This window comes from Muntiacus reevesi, chromosome 1 (assembly GCF_963930625.1).
Source record: "Muntiacus reevesi chromosome 1, mMunRee1.1, whole genome shotgun sequence".
Taxonomy (NCBI): Eukaryota; Metazoa; Chordata; class Mammalia; order Artiodactyla; family Cervidae; genus Muntiacus; species Muntiacus reevesi.
This window is the reverse complement of record NC_089249.1, coordinates 51682505-51701888: the sequence shown is the minus strand read 5'-3', so window position 1 is coordinate 51701888 and position 19384 is coordinate 51682505. Positions and strand designations below refer to the sequence as shown.

Here is a 19384-nt window from a genome sequence, read left to right as displayed (position 1 = left end):
CTGCGAGGAGAAATGGCGGGGGCGGGGGTGGGGGGCGGCAGCAGGAACAGAGCCCGGGGTGCTCTGCAGCTCCTCCCCCAGAGTCTCCCCCCAAAAGGAGAGCAGAGTGAGACTCAGGAGGGAACAGGGCCACCCCAAGTTCGTATCAGAAAAGCTTTGTCCTCGTTTCTTTTAAATATAAAGTGATTTTTATTATATTTTTATTATATACTGCATAATCTGTGCGTGTGTGTGTGTTTTAGCTGTGTCGAGTCTTAGTTGTGGCACGTGGGATCTCGGGATCTTTCATTGTGGCGTGGCTCTCTAGTTGCAGCACGCAGGCTTGGTTGCCCTTCAGCACGTGGGATCTTAGTCTGACCAGGGATCAAACCCATGTCCCCTGCATTGCAAGGCAGATTCTTAACCATCTGACCATCAGGGGAGTCTCTCATTTCTTTTTATTTAAATGGTGCACTTTCTATTTTATTTTTGGCTGTGCTGGGTCTCTGTTGTTGCACGGGCTTTCTCTAAACTCGGCGAGTGGGGGCTACTCTCTAGTTGCAGTGCAAGGGCTTCTCTTCCTGAGGAGCATGGGCTCTGGGGTGCGGGCTTTAGTAGTTGGGGCTCCCACGCTTACTTGCCCCATGCAAGTGGGATCTTCCTGGACCAGGGATCGAACCGGTGTTCCCTGCACTGGCAGGCAGATTCTTTACCACTGCACCACCAAGGAAGTCCTGTTCTCATGTCTTTTGCTCCCCTAGTAATGCTCAGAGGGAAGTTATGTTCTTGTGTCTTTTGCTCCCCTACTAATCCTGAGAGCAAACTTACTCATTGGATGTTCCAGATCAATCAGATGTGACTCGGGGCCTACAGTCTATAAACCAAGAACTTCTCAAACTGAAGCCCAGTTTAGTTCAGTTGCTCAGTTGTGTCCAATTCTTTGCGACTCCATGGACTGCAGCATGCCAAGCTACCCTGTCCATCATCAACTCCTGGAGCTTACTCAAACTCATGTCCATCAAGTTGGTGATGCCATCCAGCCATCTCATCCTTTGTCGTCCCCTTCTCCTCCTGCCCTCAATCTTTCCCAGCAGCAGGGTCTTTTCAAATGAGTCTGTTCTTTGTATGAGGTGGCCAAAATATTAGAGCTTCAGTTTCAACATCAGTCCTTCCAATGAATATTCAGGACTGATTTCCTTTAGGATGGACTGGTTTGATTTCCTTGTAGTCCAAAGGACTCTCAAGAGTCTTCTCTAACTCCACAGTTCAAAAGCATCAATTCTTCAGTGCTCAGCTTTCTTTATGGTCCAACTCTCACATCCATACATGAGTACTCAAAAAACCATAGCTTTGACTAGATGGAAGCCCAGACCTTAGGAAATCCCCGATGGTATTAGTAAAACGGGAGTGACCTTCGAGGGTTAGCATTTCTGTGGTTCAAGGAAGCCACAGAAGAGAAGGGACCCTGGGCCCTGGCCTCCAGGTCTCCAGCAGCTGGAGACAGGGCCTCCGCACTTCATCTTGGGATGCTGACTAACCACAGGGGCCCTTGAGGCCAGAGCCAGGAGCACAACCCAGTCCCCGGCTGGACCACAAGCCCTGCCTGCAGCCATGGGGGGTGAAACAGGAACCGTGTGAGACGCCCACCACCCTTGGTGGGGACGGCCCTCCTTTCATTGGTGGCCACCCACCCCCAGGTCTGGGCCACAGCAGAGGGATTTCCAAAATGGAACCAGCCAAAGCTGTTGGAAACAACCGTCTATTAGAACTGGAAAAGGCGTCCAGGGCAATCCAAAACCCCACATGACAGGAGAGACAACTGAGCCCCCAGAGAAGATGCTACAATGCACCCCAATAAACCTCTCCCAGAAACTTCATGCAAGAGCAGGACACACAGGCGGGCTGGGTTTTCTTGGGGTGTGGAGGGTTAAGAAACACCCCCATGTCTTTAGGGCCCTGGGCTGGGCTGGCGACAGTTACAGTCAGCATGAGGGTCTCAGTCAAGGCTGGAGTCGAGGGTCCCTGTGCCTGATATTTGGGTGGGTGGTCAGAGGAGAGCCTTCCCCAGTACTGATCAGCTTCCACAAAGAGGAGAGAATAAAGCCCCCAGGGGAGACGCAGGAAGGAGAGAGGCCGACTTTAGAAAGTCTGGAAGAGAACTTCAGCTGCACAGCTGGGAAAGACCCAGCTGCAACCACAAGGGCCAGCAAGCCTGGAAATGCTGCCCAGTGGCCAGGAGGGTGAGACCCAGAGCCAGTGGGTCAGACTGGAATGAGGGGGTGGATGCTTAAATTTAGCCAGGTAAACAGTCCCAGCAGAGGGGCTGGGAGGAGTGGGCCACCATTGCCAAGGCTGGCCAGACTGGACCAAACGTTGAGTCCGCTTTCTGGGCTCTACCAGCTCGATGCCTGGAGCGGGCAGTCTGTCCTCCTCAGAGATGGGGAGAGGGTGATTTGTACTGTAAAAGGTGGCTCAGGTGGAAAACTGTAGGGATTTCACCTTCAAGTGTCCATCCCCAAGCCCTCTCCCGGGTTTCTCTGAACTGTTGGATGCAGTTTGAAGATGCTTAATAGACACATCACCGACTCAACGGACATGAATTTGAGCAAACTCAGGGAGATAGTGAAGGGCAGGGGAGTGTGGTGTGCTGTAGTCCATGAGATCACAAAGAGTGTGACATGACTGAGCAACTGAACAATAGGAACTAGCTAGGGATGCCCCGAGGTGAGACTCGCAGGACTTCCCTGCACCCTGTCCTCTCCCCACTGGGGACTTCTAGATCTCTTGCTGTTGTGAGGCTCAAGAGACTTGAAGGAGCCCCCAAAACAGCATCAACCAACCAACTACTGAAAACTCTACGGACTGTATTCAGGTATGGGGAAGAAGCCGGGGGATCTGTGCGGAAGACGAAGGGGATTAATGGCAGGCTATTTGGAACAGAGCTCGGAGCAGAGAACAGCAAACAGGACAGCTCTGTGGGCTTACTGGTGTCTATTTTAGAGACGGTGAGGACCAGCACGTCACGTAAAGTCTCCTTCTCTGCTAGACAGGCCAGCATGGCCATCCAGAAGCCACAGAGACACCAGGAGTGAAAATTAGAACAGGCTAGCCTGGGCTCTGGTCCTCCTTGAGGAAGAGCAAACAAGAAACTCTTTGAGCTGCCACTAGAGTAACAGCAGGGTGAAATACCCAGGTGAAGAGCAAGCCCAAATTTTTTCTTTTCATAGCATATGGCTCCCAGCAATTTGGCTTAGACTTTGGGCATAGAAAAAAAAATTTTTTTTGTTTTAGAAAAGGATTGTTTTCAAGCCAATCAGACCCCTTGGAGGCAACGGCTCCATAGAAAGGACCCAAAGAGGGCTCTTCTCAGACTGAGCAGACGTCTGTTCACACATCTGTACTCGAATACCCAAGAAGTTGGGGCCTGGGACTGCAGGGCCTGCAGACCTTAGCAAGTCCCAAGACCAAGGGGCAATTTTCTCTAGGAAAGGAAGGGGACTGCCGTCAAGTACTTATCCACATGCCACCTCGGTAGGTCCTTGGCTCCACAAACGTCCTCCCCTGTGCCTGCTCCACCTCTGATGGTGCAGAAACCTCTGTCCTCAGGTTTGGGACTGGACCTCCCCACAAATGCCCTGGGGCATCACAGCGACCTCAGCGTGCAGAGGTCTCTGAGCACCGCCTGTCCTTCCCAGTAGAGGTATCTCCTTCCTCGTGCTATTTATAGCCACAAATCTTCTGTGTGAAGACAGAACAGACACTGTTTTGAAATGGAGGAAACCACCACTCAGCCTTCCACATCTTATGGGTCAGCAGGTCTGCCTGACCGAGTGTGCGCCTAGCAGGCCTGTGGGAGCAAGCGCAGGCTGGGTATCACTCCTCCATGCCTGAGAGCAGAGCCTTGCGCTTGATAAGGGAACAGCACACGTTAATCCACACCGGAGGGGCGGCCTCCAGGAGAGGGTCCCCGGCTCTCCCAGGGTGTGCCCACTGTCTCCAGCCCCTGTGTTGCCTTAGGGCTAGCCTCAGGAGGGGTCACCCTGAGCTTCCACCGCTGCCCCTGGCTGGGTGCTGGTAATCTGGCCAGGAGCGTGACTCTGCCCACTGGAGATTTCCGCACCCATGCTGATGGCACGCATCACATTGCTGTCAATGGGCACTTCTTCGGCCACTAGACTGGTAACAGGATTCTCCCCCAGGTACCAGGCTGAAGCTCTGCCCGGGTAGTGGTAACTGAAGGCGGTGGCCAAGCAGCCAGGTGGCAAAAGGGCCGGGGGGCAAGCGGAGAGCAAGTCCCCCAGCACAGCCAGGTCACACCTCAGCGCCTCTCTCAGTCGAAGAAGCACTCCTGCCCCAAGCAAAGGCAACGAAAACATCCAGGAAAGGGCGCTCTGTCTCGAGTGCGCGGCCAAGTATCCCCCGAGGCTCCAGGAGAGGGTGGAGAAAGGCCACCCCGCACCTCTCGCGGCCGGCGGGGAAGAGGCAGGGCGAGCGGAGGCGCAATGAAAGAAAACAGAAAACTCAGGAGGACCAGCCTGAGACCTGCTCGGGCTTCGGCAGGAATCCAGGCACCAAACTAACACTGCTCGAGGGGGTTAAAAGAATCCAGATGGAGCCTCGCCACAGTCTGGCGGGCGCGGGGCGCAGAGCCCACCGCGGAGCCCAGCTGGGCCCGAGCGAGCCGGGAAAAGAGCGCGGGAAGCTCGGGGGCTCGCGGCGCGGGGACTGCCCGGGTCTAAGCCTGTGCGCCCGGGGGCGGCTCCCCGCAGCTCCTGGGGCCCGAAAGCGGCGACACCCGCCTCCCGGAGGCGGGGACCCTTGCTACCTGCCGGCTGGGGGCGGCCCGGGCGCGGCGAGAGCCAGCGGCCCCAGCTTTGTTCGGCGGCGGGGACCCCTTCCCCTGCGGGCCCCCCGGCCCCGCAGACCCGCCCCGCTCCCAGCTCTGGGTCCCTGGGGATGCGGTGGGGTGGGGCCCCTCCTGGACCGCGCCCCTCTGCTCCCGACCCTGGCACCCAGACTGGCCCGCGGGCGAGGGGCGCGGGGAAGTTGGGCGGCGGGGCGGGGGCTTACCTGCGCGTCCGCGGCTTGTCAGGCCCGCGGGCTCCCGCTCGCTGTCCGGTGGTCCGGCCCTTCCAGAGCCCGCGGGGCCCGGGTGGCCGGGGGCGCCGACTCTCCGCGCTGCGGTTCGGTCTCGCCGAGCGTCCGCCCGGCCCCAGGGGTCCACCACTCGCTCCCACGGAGCCCGAGCTCTCCACCCGGAGGGCGCCTGTGTCCGAGCCGGCGGGCGGAGGCGGGGCGCGGCCGGCGGTCGAGCGGAGGAGGCCGGGCGCTGCGCAGGGCTCGGGCCCGGGGGCTGCGCGCTCCTCTCCCGCCTCGGTTGGGAACTTGGGCCCGAGTTGGCTGCGGCGGTGGCGGCCGCGGCTGCGAGTGCAGGGCCGGCGCCGGCCGGCGGGTCCCGGGCCCCGCGCTCCGCCCCGCGCCTCCTCCCCGCCCCCGCCCCGCCGCGACAACCCGCCCCCGGGGCTCCTCCCGGGCGGGACCGGGCCTCGCACCTGCCTCCGCGCCCCGCGCGCCCGCTCCTTCTCGAGCCAGACTCCGCGGCGCGCGTGGGGAGCACCCCCCTCCCCGGACATCCCGCACATCTACCGCCCACTTCGCCGGAACTCTGCCGGATCCTCCGGGAGCACCTAAGGACTCACTGGGCAGCAGCCCCCGGTGCAGCCAGCGCTCCTACCGGGAGCCCCCAGCTCACATCAAACACTCGCACGCGCTTTATCCTCCTCTGGGTCCCTCCAAGGAGGCGAGGACCTGTCGTTTCTGGCTCACAAACCCGAGCCATTCCCTCTGGTCCTGGATCCCTGGACAGCACCCAGCAAAGCCATCCCTCGGGTGAGGACGGCCCCCGCGGCGCGGATCGCAAGAAACGCGTTTCCAAAAGAAAAATGTGCGCCCTCATCACTTCTGGGACACCATTAGGGCTGAATTACTCCGGTAGTCACTGCAGGGAGTTACAGCCTGAACAGTCACTAGAGCCTCCGCTGGGACCCATGACCCAACAGTTTGATTGCAGCCCCCAAATCTGGGGAGCGTGGTACCTGCTGGTACCCCTGGGCGAGCTGCCCCAGAAGGAGTAGCCAAGGTCCCACCAGGGCAGAGCTCCAACTTCAGCCCTGGAGCCTAGTCCAGACCCCAACCAAGAGGGCCAGCATGGTGTGAGGCCCACCCTACAAGGGCTTTTTTTTTTTTTTTTTTTTTTTTAATATTCTGCACCTCCTTCCCTTCCCTTAGTAAATAGAAGGTTGCTCTGATAAAGAAATTATCTTTGAATGCAGTAGGTGAGGGAAAAAAGGCCATAAAACCGGTAGCAATAATTGAAGGCTTGGGCTTTTTAAAATTAGTATCACAACAGAGTGACAGCCTTCCCCTTTCAGTGGGGGAAGGGGCTGCAGGGGGTGGTCAAAGACTGAGGGCCCAGGAACCCACCACAGTGGGCTGGCAGTAAGGACCTATTGTGCTCTGGGTTTTACAATAAGGAAAGTAAGCGTAGTTTTAGCAAATACCACGCTAATTAGGGGGCAAGTCTTCCCTGGAATTGTGCTGGTCTGGCCGGAGGTGCCCCAAGACTCTTCTCACCTCACAGTAAATGGGGTTTATGAGACCAGGTCCAGCAGCCTGAAATGAATGGCCTGTAATTGCCATGGGGTGGAGGAGGGGGGCGTCGCTTTCCCCAAGGGGAGCTAGTTCAAGGCTCTATCTGTGGGGACAGATGAGACCTGCAGGGAGTTGGTCTAACGCAGGACAAAAACTTTGAATTCACCTTGTCAGATTACAAACAGGCTCACCTTCTCCTCACAAGAAATGGGTCCTGGGGCTAGGGTCTTTGTGCGAGCAAAGGAAGGCCTCATGTAGAAGAGAAGTGGCATGCAGCCTGGCAGAAGCTGGGGATTCACTTCATACTCTCGTTTACGGAGCCCTAAACACACAGCGATGGCTAAGTGCAGCTCCCAGCCTCGGGAGGTTAAACGTCTAAAGGAATAACCACAAGAACGAGCAAGTTTGCTTGGGCCCCAGCTGACCACCCAGGGGGAGGGCAGGTGGCAGATGACAGCCACCCCAGCTGAATGTCCCCCGTGTATTCCTGCACCTCCCGCCTCCATCTTGGTCCAAGATGAGTCAACGCCTGTGGTCCAGCGAGGGAAGCTGCAGCCCCCCAGGAAAGGAGTTTGTGGCTGAGTAGCTGGGAAAGCATTCGAACGAGGAGCCCCAAGTCCTGGGCCAGGTTCCCAGGGGAAGTGGTGAGCGCCCCACTGCTTGAGTCAGCCCAGAGGCCAGCGCTGTGGGACTGCGGACGAGGCTCGCCCATGTTTTGTCTGTGAAGGCTGGGTGGGGTCTCCTGCCTTCTCCCCCAGATAAAACATACCCTGACTTGGCACTTGTGGTTTAAACACAGAGAAAGCAAGTTTCTGGACCTATGGAAAAGGGTAATGGTTCCTGCTTTGTTTATTAGAGATGCTGTTCCTCCTTCCTGGTCATGCACCCGCAGGCTGCCAGCCACCCTCAGAGGCTTCCTTCAAGGCAGAACGGCTAACAAAACCCTATCGGAGGGAGACAGGAGGAGCCAGCCTCCTCCGTTCTCTTAGTTCTCTGTGACTCTCTGTCTAGGCCCCTTTAAGACTGACCTCTGCCCCTTGGGCTGTGCACACTGAGGGCAGCCGTCCCCTTTCCCATCGCAGCACCGGGAGGAAGAGTTTCATGGACCATGGCCATTCTGGCGCCAGCATCCTGACGTGAGAAAGTCTTCCACCCCACCCCAACCCAGTCTGCTTCTCTGGCCCCTTCCTAAGGGTTTATTTGGGATGCACAGAGAATTTCTTGAGGGCACCAGCCTGACGAGCCTTCGAAGCCGGGAGAAAATGGAGAGACACACCTACGGAGCTAGTAGCTGTTTTGCCAGCAGCTACTCCATGGTCTGAGCTGGACAGTGTTCACCTTGTGCTTGTTGTCTGGATGCTCCTCTGAAAACAGGGGCTTGAAAAGTTGGTAGATTCTGACCCAAATATCAATAGGTCCTCAAATAGATCCCCATAGATTACCCCCTCCAATCCCCTGCCTGCCTCAGACTCACAGTAGCTGAGACATTCTGGGATGTGTGGGTCGGGGGGATACTAAACACTAGTGGCACCAGGGTTGGAAAGAGGAGAACTCTGCTGTCACGGGCTTGAATCTGCCTCTGCAGTGACTTGTCAGGAAAAGTTCAGAGCAGGAGGCCAGCAGCTCGAGGGAGGCTGAAGGAGGCAAGAGGATGGACAGTCTCAACGCTGATATGTGTAGTTACGTTTCCTCTTGATTGAGATCCATCTGGTGAAGACAGCCCTGCTCACTGCCCTTGGAGGATCTCCTGTAACCACTTCTCCCCAGAGAGACCAATGTCCTTCAGGGAAAGATCTAGCGAGGATGCTGAGCAGGGGGCTCTACATCAATACCCCCGCCCCACCAACCCCGGACATCCGGACTCACTGCCTGTGTACGTGATCTTGGGCAGGAAGGGCTATCTCCCCGCCACTGTTTCCTCATCTGTCAGGGAGTGGCAGTGAGACAGCCTGCCTCAGGGGGTGAGTACTACGTGGGGTGAAACAGGTGAGGAAACCGAGAACCACCTCTTACAGACGGGGTGTGCTGTCTGCTCAGTCGCTCAGTCGTGTTTGACTCTGTGTGACCCCATGAACTGTAGCCCTCCAGGCTCCTCTGTACATGGGATGCTCCAGGCAAGAATACTGGAATGGGTCGCCATTTCCTCCTCCAGGGGAGCTTCCGAAGCCAGGGATCAAACGCCCTTCTCCTTAGGTTCCTATATTGGCAGGCAGGTTCTTTACCACAGAGTCACCTAGGAAACCCCTCACATTTGGCACACACTCAATAAAAACTACACTTGATCTTAGTCAAAAGGCTGAGAAGCGATAATAAAAACTGATAACAGTGTTACTCCTCTAAAGCAGACACGACCTGAGTTCCTACGTGGATGGTCTAATGTGGCTCTCAGCCTCTAAACTCGTGGATTTTCATCCCCATATTTTCTCCCACAAGAAGACATACAGAGTCCTAAAATGTTCCTTGAATGAATTACTGCTCCACAAATATCTAGAATGAGTCAGCTGAAGGTGTCACTGAAGTGAAGTGAAGTTGTTCAGTCGTGTCCAACTCTTTGCAACCCCATTCCTCCATCCATGGAATTTTCCAGGCAAGAGTACTGGAGTGGGCTGCCATTTCCTTCTCCAGGGGGTCTTCCTGACCCAGGTTTCCCACATTACAGACAGACGCTTTACCTCCTGAGCCACCAGGGAAGGTGTCACTAAAACGTGGCAAAATCCAGAGACGATTTACCTCCTGAGCCACCAGGGAAGGTGTCACTAAAACGTGGCAAAATCCAGAGATCCCAGCATCACAGTCAGCATTCCCCGTAAAGGCCTTGGGGAGCATGGGAGGGAAGCTCTCCTGGCTGGAGGGAATGAACTGCTGCAGGCTGGGCCCATAGGGTGGTGCTGTTTGGAGTCACCATGGACACGCAGTGCTCCATCCACCTTGACCTGTCAGGATCCTCGAGTTCTGTTTCCCCTTCTTGGTTTTGACTGAAGTCCTTCTGTGTGTGTTCTGTATGGATGGGTGTTAGGAGGGAATGGGGACGCAGCGCCCGTGTCAGGGGATCTGCCCTCACAGTGGGGCAGGGGCCCTCAGAGGGGCACACCACCAGGTCAGGTGCCCTCAGGACGGAGTGAACCCCATGAAGGTCACCTCTTCTGTTGGGGCTGCAGTATCCTCACAAAACGAACCCACAGTGGAGCCAAAGGGGGAAGGGAGGTGGATGGCAGTGTGGGGGGGAGACCAGAATCTGACTCCATGTCCATCTCATTTTGAGGGTCAACGGGAGCGGTCAAGTGTTGACAGCAAGAAATGGCAATGGGAGGGAGGCTGGAGGTCAGGGTGGCTGGAGACACAGCTCCAGCGAACAGAACTAGTAACGGCGAGGGTCTAGGTGGAAGGGGACTGAGACTTGGGGATGATCCTGCAAGGTTAACTGTCAGGGAGTGGGGCTCGGGAGTGGGACTAGGGTCAAGTGATGCACTCTTCATAATAAGGGAACCCTGCATACGCTTGAACTCAGAAGAAAAGTGAGGTGGGTGAGAAATTCCTGGTCTTGGAATGGGGAGGGGAGGAGGAAGCCAGGAGCTCCCGGGGGTGGGGGAGGGTTGTCGGTCCAGGCCTGAGGGACCTTCCTCCCTCTTCTCAGGAGCTGTGGAGTCTTGTGATCAGAGGGTGTCTCATGGTCACTGACTCTGAAACTGCGGGTTGGGAGGCTTCCTGGGGTCCTGGTGGTTTGGATTGTGGGTTTATCAGCATCTCTCAGGAAAGACTGCCACAAACACAGACTCCCAGGCTGCACTGCAGGCCTTTTGAGCAGGTGTGTTTGTGGTCTGTAACTTTTAAGCTCCCACAGGTGATTCTGGTCTTCAGCCCTGTCTGAGACTTGGCCGTGTGTGGGTACATGTGTCCTCAGTTGCTCAGTTGTGTCAGACTCTTTGAGACCCCATGGACTATAGCCCACCAGGCTCCTCTGTCCGTGGGATTCTCCAGGCAAGAATACTGGAGTGGGTTGCCATGTCCTCCTCCAGGGGATCTTCCCAACCCAGAGATAGAACCTGCATCTCTTGCATCTCCAACATTGGCAGGTGGGTTCCTTACCACTAGCATCATCTGCGAAACCCCTGAGAGTTGGCCCCCAAGGTCCATATCCAGTAAGCCTGAGAGCAGGGAAGAGGTACCCTGTCTCCAGGGGCCCCGGGGAATCCACCCCTATCCCCTCGGGTGGAGGTAGAGGGCAGGGCAGCAGAGGGGAACCCACCTGGTACCCCAGCCTAACTCCTGCCCACCTTGGCCTTGGGAATGCGTCAGCTGAGACAGGGCCCCAGTTCTCTAAATGGTGCTAATGAGGATGAGAGAGGAAATCCGCAGGTAACCCAGACATCTCACGGTGAGTAATGGTTTGCCTAAGGACCTATAATTATCATCAAAAGTATTTCTAAACTCCCGAATTCCGCCCTTTGAACTGGAATGCTTGGTTGGCAGTTTCCTGGGTGAAGTTTTTGTTTGACTTGAGAAAAAATGTTTGTACCACAGGCAGGCGAAGGGTGACACAGGGTGGGAATGCAGTATCATAGTAGACAATAGCTACCTTGGACAGTGTGAAATTTAACGCGTTTAACACAACACCCTCCCCTGTTCTCTGATCTTCTTCCCTCTATCTAGTGGGACAAGCCTCTGGATCCTAAGATGTAACTAAGTTCAGCACCTGAATTAACCCTAGACTTTTTAAAAATGTATTGATCAATGAAAATGACTCACAGAAAATAGCAATCAGTTGCAAAGTTAATTAGACTTGAAAAATTCTTCCTTCCTAGAGGCTCTTTTTCTTCTTTCTAAAAATATTTTGGTTGCACTGCTCAGCATGTGGGAGCTAGTTTCCTGACCAGGGATTGAACCCATGTCTCCTTCAGTAGAAGCTCGGAGTCTTAACCACTGGACTGCCTGGGAAGTCCCCAGAGAAACCCTTCTTGAGACTTCACACTCTGCCCAATGAAGACAATGAGAGAGAGATGATCAGCAAAGAGACCAAAATTCCATTCAGTATTTCAAGTTTCAAATGTGGGCCTTAAATACCGTCAGTACTAAGAGAAGATACAGATACATGCCGTTGGTTTGGAGAGGCCTGGTGGTGGGGTGTGGGAGCTGACCTGAGTTTCCCAAACCTGAGTGGAGAGATCCTGGGGAGGGGGGCCGGCCAGGGAGGGGAAGATTCTGGCCCATGACCTCACCACCTCCTTTATCAAACTCCTAGCCACCCTCCCCTGTTTCATTTCCTTTCCGCCTTCCTGCAGCCTCGTAACCACACCTGGGTCCCGCCTGCTGCTTCTCGCATTCGTGGGCTGTCATCAGGCGTGTGTTTTAAGCAGGAATTTCTGGGAACAAAAAAGCTCCCGGGCCCACAGCAGATTCTCCAGTGGTGGGATTTCAGGCCCCAGAGCATTTGGATAGAGGAGATGATCCTGGGCCCCGGGGGTAGGAGGTGGGGAAGTGGGAGCCTTCCTAGTGCCTTTAGATCTTACCACCCAGGTGGCCACCAGCCTCCAGTCCACTTCCCAGGGCACTTTCCAGGCTCCCCAGGCCCGGCCAGTGGCAGGAGGCCTGGAGCTGCTTGCTCAGTTTTTAAGTTTAAACGTCCACCTGGGTTGGTGGTGAGGGCCAAGGTCTCCAGAGTTGGCAGAGAAGGCCCAGGTCATTGAAGCCCATGCAGGCAATCCAGGGTCCTAGGATTTTTGCTTTCTGTGAGGCGTTATGAATGTGTGTTTCAAAGACGCTTCATGCTAACAGTTAAAGGGTCAGAACCAACCAGGTCACAACCAGTATTTCATTAATAAAACCCTCTCTCTTTGCACTTAGAGAACCCTGAGCAGGGACGTGATGGCTGATGACAGTGACCTGGGCAGACAGAGGACACTCGCTTGCTCCAGATACAGAGCATGAACGTACTGACTGGGGGCCAAGTCCTGGCCCGAGAGCCTTTGATGTGGGGGAGACGGGAATGAATCAGGCAGCTGGCAGTTGGGCCAGAGCAGGGGTGAAGTTTCTCTCTGGGGAGCAGCTGGCTCAGAGCTTCCCGAGGAAGGGGGGCTGGAGCTGGGGGCTCCCGAGCAGGGTGGCCTGAGGGGGCCAGGGAGGGGAGCTTGCGGGCGCACTGGGAGGGCCTTGGGTCACCCTTGGCAGCCAAAGCCACTGGCTGGAGGAGCCCTCACTGAGCAGAGTCCTCAAACAGTGCAATCTCTGCCTTGTACCCTGGGGGCGGAAGGCCAAGCCGGAAGAGAATCACCCCCAGGGAGGGAGGGGTGGCAAGGAGGCCCCTCGGCTGCCCAGGACTGGGTTCCAGAACCTCTACCAGCAAGAGGTGGTCCTGAGGCTGACTGACTGGGGATGGCACGTCCTGTCCTGCCCCCATGGGAGGCCCCATTGCTGCGCCCAGCCCCCATGCCGAGACCCGGCTTCGACCGCAGGGCCCCAGTCTGACTTTCTTTCCCATCTTAGTGGGTTTGGGAGAGCCTAGAGGGCTGGGAGCAATAAAGGCTGTTTTTGAGCAGCTGAACCCACAGGCATAAACTCAGCTCCGGACAAGCCGTGGGGCAGCCCCCCCTCTGCCGGCTCAGCCCTTACCGCCTGGGGCGGCGACAGAGAGAAGGAACCACCTGGGCTATGTTCCTGACTCAGGGAGATGCTCACCTGCTCCCAAACCTGGCCAGCCCTCTCCCCCTCCAGTAGCCCCCGGGAGTCCCTCCACCCAGGTGCGGTGGTCGGGGGGGGGAACACCCTCTCCACCTCTTGAACTGCTGTTTGGGAAGCAGAGATCCTGCAGCCCAAGTCTTAGGAAAACCTTCCAGATTAGGGTAGTGACCATGGCGATGAGTAAAGCAGGGATAACTGTTAGTTTTTATGGATTTTCCACTGCTGTGTGGCACCAGGAATCATGTGGAGGGACACCTGCTCGGTCAGCGTCAGGACAGCATGGAACAGTCCTGACGGAGAGCGTACCGTGAGCCAAGGAATGGGACCCTCACAACTGCATTCTGACGATGCCATCCCATCAAGCCAGTGAGACCCAGCCAGGCCTCGGGGACCCAGGTCAGGCCTCACCTGTCCCCAGGTGTACAAGAGCCGCTGTGGAGACAGAGCCTTCTCCAAACTCTGCCCCAACACACAGGGTCTCCATCCCAACCCGATCATCACTCAGGGGCGGGAATCAAGCTGGCCAGGCTCTATAAATAGCAGTGGTGGTTGGGGTGGGGGTGGAGGGGCTGGGCTGGAGACCGTGGGAGAAATGCAGACGATAAAGTGCTTTTCTTTGTAATCTGTTCAAGCTCACAAGGAGGCAGGAAAACAATTTTCCCGCAAACTAAGAATCAAAGAAAGTCCACTTCTCTCGCCCCCGGTGGCTGGAGACTCGAGGCTTTTAATAAAACAATTGTGGGATGATGCCTGTAGGCCCAGGAAAGACCCCTGAAGCTGCTTAAGCTGGGGGGCAAGAAGTGGGGTGAGTCCCTAAGCAGCATGGAGGCTGTTTCCTCTCCGGTGGTCTCGAGTCCCCCCACCCCCACTTCCACCAGCCAGAGGCTGTCAGGAAATCAGACCCATGGGATCCCAGGGTGGGGGGCTCCCTCTAGTGGCCCCTCGGACCCACCGGCAGCTGGCCCCTGGGGTCTTAACCGGAGGAGTGAAGGAAGCAGAGGTCTGAACGCCTGGCAGAGGAGAGGCTGGTTCCCTCCCAGGCATGAAACCGGGGCACGGAGAAGATGCATCTGGACCCCGCGCTCACGGCAGCGTCGTTCACCAGAGCGCAGAGGTGGAAACAGCTCCGGCGCCCGCTGACGGATGGGTGGATAAACAGTGGTAGAAACACAGTGGAACGTTATTCAGTCTTAAAAAGGAAAGGAAGCTTGACTCAAGCTACAGAATGGATGAAACTTGAGGTCATTGTGCTCAGTGACATAAGCCAGACACAGAAGGACAAATGCTCTGTGACTCCACTTATGTGAGGCCCCGAGAACAGTCAACACGCAGAGAGGCAAGGAGCAGAGGGGTTACGGGGGATGGGGTAGGGGTGGGGTTTCAGCCGGGACAGTGAACGTGTCTGGACCCAGATGGCTGGACAGCAGTGAAATGCACTGAACACTACTGGATTGGACCCTTACAAATGGTTACGATGGTAAATTTCATGTTATTTATATTTTACCATAATAAGGAGAAAAAAAAAACAGGAAAAAAAAAGAGAGAGAGAGGGAATATGTCCATCCACTCTTGTGGGAAAAAAACACACCTTCTTCCAGAGTCCTAAAAAGTTTGCCAAATGACCCAATTTGTGCTGAAATTTCCTGGGTTTGTCTCTGCCTAGAATGAAATCTAGAGTCTTAAAATTCACTCAGTTTGGAAGAATAAACTGGGAAGAATTTCTGTACTTGAATATAGTTGGAGTAATCAAGACAGCATGGCCTTAGTGGAAGGACACAGACCAATGGAACCTGGGAACAGACCCACACAGACACTCTCAAATGCTGTGACAAAGCTACTTCAATGGGAGACGAACAGTTCTCTCAACAAGAAGTGCTGGGGCCACTGGACGCCCATAGATTGAAAATGACCTCAAGGTCATTCAAGAATCAGGGTGTCATCCCCTCTGCCACTAGGAACACGCCAATGAATTCCATAGGGAGGTATCACTAGAAACCCACGAGAACAGTTGAAATAGGAAGCTAGATCTCTCAGAAGTTGCTGAGGAATTCAAAATGGTGCAGCCACGCTGGAAAAGAGTCTGGCAATTTCTTAAAAAACCAAACATACACTTACCATACAATCCAGCAATTGCACGCCTGGGCATTTACCCCAGAGAAATGAAACCTTGTGTTCCACAAAACCTAGAAGTCCACGGCAACTCTATTTGTAACAGCCCATGGCTGGAAATGGCCCACATGTTCTTCAACATGTGAACAAAATGTGGTCCATTCAGACTACTTAGTGACAGGCACCACCTTGCCGAGCAACCTCATCAAGCCCTGGAACCCAGCCCAGGGCCGGAATTATGATCAGGGGAAAATTCTGGTATTCCCAGGTCAGGGGTCAGCAGACCATACCTCAGGGGCAAATCCTGCTGCTGGCCTTTGCATGACCTGTGAGCTGAGAACAGCTTCTACATTTTTTAGTGGTTGGAAAAAACTGTTTGAAGAGAATAATATTACATGAGATATGAAAATTAGATGAAATTCAAATTTCAGCACCTATCGTTTCATCAGAAGACTCACAATCCACAGCTAAGCAGAGACTGTACGGGTGGCAAAGCCTGCAATCAAGACTTCCTACAAAATGAAAGTGCGGGGCCCATGTTTAAAAAAATGGTTAAGGAACTTCCCTGGTGGTCCAGTGGGTAAGACTCCAAGTTCCCCAATGCAGGGGAATTCTCCTGGAAGAATATTGCAGTGGGTTGTCATTTCCTCCTCCAGGGAATCTTCCCAACCCAAGGATCGAACCCTCATCTCTTGTATCTCCTGCATTGGCAGGCAGATATTTTACTGCTGAGCCACTAACTGGTCACCCCAAATTAGACTTATTTTCTTTCTTGATGGGATAATCTTTTGGAGTGGGGGGTGCCATGGATGTATGGGTGCACCAGCTCTTTCGTTTAGGCAGTCACCCCACACTCACCCCAAAATATCAGAGGCAGTCTGTGACATCCCTTTTCTTTATGAGGAAGTCAAAGTTTTAAAGTGTTAATATTTTTGAGTTTTCTTACTTCTCAGATATCAATGATAACTCCTTTGAAACTGCTCCATCAGCCTGGTAGTTGGGTTGAGAAGTTGTGTTTGAACATTATTTCCAAGTTATTTGGACTTTTTTCCCCTCAAGTTCTTTAGAGGCTATGTGTGAAGTTCAGTAAGTACATAGTGGCACTGTTCTCAGATATAGTAATTCAATTTGGTACAAACCTAGGAAGCAGAAACAGTTCCACAACAGGGCAAATCTCTGAGGCTCACTTTTAGGCTTCGCAATTGCTGGCAATTTGAGAATCCCAGTGAGCATCACCAGTCTTCTGCCATCTTCACTGGACATCAGCTTTTTAAACAAAATGTGAGATGCTGCCTCCACGGGTGGCATCAGTGGGGTGTCGGCACCTGTTCGGATCTTTGCTGTTTCTGGTAGCACAGATTTATTCCTGCTGTGGTAGGAAGGGCTCGAAGTGGATCCAGGCACAGCCTGTGCCCGGTCTCTAGTGAGTAGACCTTGGGGAAGACATGCCCTTCTCTGCCAGTGGACAAGGAGGCTCCTCGAGCAGGGGCCATGGTGGGAAAGGGCTCTAGGTGGCATGTGATTTAGGTGGGGCTGGGACCCCAGTGTTGGAGGGAGCCCAGGCTGCAGGGCAGAGACGGGGCGCTGCCCCCAAGTGGCGGTGGACCCCTGACTCCCACGTTTAGGAATGTTTTCAGACTTCCTTCTGTTTAAAATGAAGAGATTGCACAGGGTTGGTTTTTTTTTTTTTTTAATATATACTTTAGTTAGTTTTGCTTGCACTGTGTCTTGGTTGCTTTGTGCAGGCTTTCTCTAGCTGTGACGAGTAGGGGCTACTCTTTATTGCCGTGCACGGGCCTCTTATTGCAGTGGTTTCTCTTGTGCAGCACAGGCTTTAGGGCATGCAGTCTTCAGTAGTTGCAGCAGTAGTTGTAGGCTCAGTAGCCGTGGTGTGCAGCTCTAGGGCGAGTGGGCTTCAGTAGTTGCGGCTCGAGGGCTCTAGAGTGTGGGTTCAGTGGTTGTGGCGCATGGGCTTAGTTGCTCTGCGTCATGTGAAATCCTCCTGGACCGGGGATCGAATCTGTGTCTGGTTCAGTTCAGTTGCTCAGTCACATCTGAATCTTTGTGACCCCACGGACTGCAGCACGCCAGGCCTCCCTGTCCATCACCAACTCCCGGAGCGCGCTCAAACTCACGTCCATTGAGTTGGTGATGCCATCCAACCATCACATCCTCTTTTGCCCCTTCTCCTGCCTTCAATCTTTCCCAGCATCAGGGTCTTTCCCAGAAAGTCAGCTCTTCACATCAGGTGGCCAAAGTTTTGGAGTTTCAGTCCTTCAAATGAATATTCAGGACTGATTTCCTTTAGGATTGGCTGGTTTGATCTCCTTGCAGTCCAAGGGACTCTCAAGAGTCTTCTCCAACACCACAGTTCAAGAGCATCAATTCTTCAGTGCTCAGCCTTCTTTATAGTCCAGCTCTCAACATCCATACATGACTACTGGAAAAACCACAGCTTTGACTAGACAGACCTTTATCGGCAAAGGTAGATTCTTATCCATTGCGCCACCAGAGAAGTCCTGGACAGGACTGTTTTCAAGATCCTTTCCAGCTGTAATCACCTACAAGTCTATAAGGAAGAATTTTCTAACATAAAAATCTACTCAAACTGGCAGCCTGAGAGGGTAAGGGGAGCTGTGTGTAGTCCAGGGGGCCCTGTAACAAGAGGGGCATTTGGGTGACCCCTTAATAGAAAGCAGCCTCTCTCTACTTCCTATATGAAGTGAATTCCTCAGAGGGTTTCTGCTCTAAACCAAATAAATCTAATAAAAGGTAGTTTACTCAACCTCCTTATGCCCTCGTCCCTGTTTGGAAAGTGGAGGAAGCAGGCAGGTGTCCTTTAGGGCAGACAAGAGAGGGCAAAAGACTGGCTGGGCAGCCTGGGGCTGGGTGGGGGGAGCCTTGGGGATGGGCCAGTACGTGCTGCCAGGACACTGTCAATATTCCAGAGACCTTGGTTCAAACTGGGGCCAGGGCTGAGCAAGGGAGAGGGGAGGCCCAGGGCTGCTGGGCCCGGGGAGCTGAGAGCAGTAATTAGGTGGTAGATGGGCCTTGGTGCCTGGTGGACCAGCTAGGGCTTCATTCTGAGTTAAGAGGAAACTTGAAAACCTAGAGAACAACTGTGCCCAAGACAGCAGGTGTTTGCTGTGGATCAACTTTTAAAATTAAAAGAAAAAAAAAAATTTGTGTGTGGTTAAAAAATATGTAAATAACATATATACTTTTAACAAATCGATAAGTATACAACGTGGGCTTCCCAGGCAGTGCTAGTGGTAAGTGCCACCCTCCTGCCAATGCAGCAGACCTGAGAGACACGGGTTCAATCTCTGGGTCGGGAAAATACCTGGACTGGGAATGGCAACCCACTCCGGTATTCTTGCCTAGATAACCCCATGGACAGAGGAGTCTGATGGGCTACAGTCCACGGGGTTGCAAAAGAGTCGGACACAACTGAAGCGACTGACAACACAAGACGCTCCAGCTGCTCTTGTTAGCGCAGGGTACGCTGAAGAGAGAATGGATGTGGGCCGCGGTCTCACTCGACATCCGTCTGAAACGTGGACAGGCCCCGGTCGTCGCATAAAGGGTGGGCTTGGCGTCTGGCAAGCCCTTCACCAGGAGCCCCTCCTGTCCTCCACTCGTGGCTGGTGACCGAGGGCACTACACATTCTCTGTATCACTCCCCTCTCAGTCTTGTTTATTAAACTCACAGAGGGCCACAGGGGCAGGACAGCCACAAGCCCTGGGGTGCTTCGGTGGGGAGGTGGTGGGTGGACACAGAGGAGTTGGCGCCCACTCTGGGGCCTTGAGTCACCCCCAGCCGTGGCGACTGACGCAGACCTGCAAACAGAAGGTGCTCCAGGAAGCGTTGGTGAGATGAACACAGAAAACCCGGCATCTGGCGGGGGAGCTGCCCACCAGCCCTCCAGGCTGCCAACAGGTGGGGTACTGTGTCCAGGACACTCAGGAA

At 54.4% G+C, this 19384-nt stretch overlaps 1 protein-coding gene across 1 annotated transcript in view; it reads right to left on the bottom strand.

The window, feature by feature from the left end:
* The window catches only part of WNT5B (Wnt family member 5B), an 80681-nt gene extending 75247 nt beyond the window's left edge, over positions 1–5434 (bottom strand). Inside the window, exon 1 of the mRNA XM_065923641.1 lies at positions 5050–5434. The gene's annotated coding sequence lies outside the window, so the exon portion shown is untranslated. The remainder of the gene's footprint in view (positions 1–5049) is intronic.
* Positions 5435–19384: the final 13950 nt, after the last annotated feature.